The following is a 1,151-nucleotide window of genomic DNA, read 5'->3' as shown; positions in this document are numbered from 1 at the left end:
AAAATCTGACTACAGTGAAGCTGCCATACTAAACATTTCACACGGAGACCACACAGAGCTATAGAAAGATGCTGGAAGAGCCTCTGCTGTCGGAGTCCGATGTGTTTTGAGCTTCTCAGACTCTACTGCCAGACATGGGAATGGGTGAGCCTTCAGATGATTCTTGTCCACAGCTTCAAGCCACCCAGATGGTTCTACTGAATCCTGTCCAATGAGAGGATTTGTGAGCTGTTATTGTTTTAAGCCACCAAGTTAGCGTGCTTTGATATGCAGCATTAGATAATTGCAACAGTGAACTTATCAAGGAAATGTAGCAATTAGCATGAGCTGCAGTAGGGGAAGAGTGAGTGAGAGGTGGGCAAATGAAAACAATGTGTAGTTATCTCTTTCAAGAGATTGAGTTGGAAATGGAAATCAATAACTGTGGTGGCAGTACGAGAAAGATGAGGACATAACTTTTTTATAACATGGGAGATACTGAAGCACGTTTGCAGGATGTTGCAAATAATTCTGCAGAGAAATAGATATTGATTTATAAGAGCAAAAAGAATAGATCAAATGAACAAAGTCTTCGAGAAGCTTTAAGACTTCTTGAGAAGCAGTAGTCATGAGATTGACCTCCCCTTACACTAGGTGAGAAGGAAAGGAAGATGGGTGTGTGTGGAGGTTTGTAGATTTGTTGGTGATAAGGTGATGGTTTCCATCTGTGCTAGTCTGCTTGGGCTGCTGTAACAAAATACTATAGACTTGGTAGCAGAAATAAGAGATATTAATTTTCTCCCAGTTGTGGAGACAGGAAGTCCAAACCAAGGTGCTAGTGGCATTGATGTCTGGCAAGGGCTATCTCCTTGGGTTGCAGATGACTGCCTTCCTGCTTTGTCTTCACATGATAGAGTGAACACTCTGGGGTCTCTTCCTCTTCTTATGAGAGTACCAGCCCCATTGACTTAGGGCCCCACCCTAATGACCCCATGTAACCTTAACTACTTTCTAAGGGCCCCATCTCCAGCTATAGTCACCCTGGAGGTGGGGGTGAGGGTATTCAACATATCAATTTTGGAGGAACACAGTTCAGTCCAGCACCATTCAATAGTTTCTACCTTCTTAATGAAGAATAGGGCAACATTGTTGCTGTTATTTAAGGGGGCTGG

This window comes from Chlorocebus sabaeus, chromosome 10 (assembly GCF_047675955.1).
Source record: "Chlorocebus sabaeus isolate Y175 chromosome 10, mChlSab1.0.hap1, whole genome shotgun sequence".
Lineage (NCBI taxonomy): Eukaryota > Metazoa > Chordata > Mammalia > Primates > Cercopithecidae > Chlorocebus > Chlorocebus sabaeus.
Note: the sequence above shows the minus strand (reverse complement) of the source record.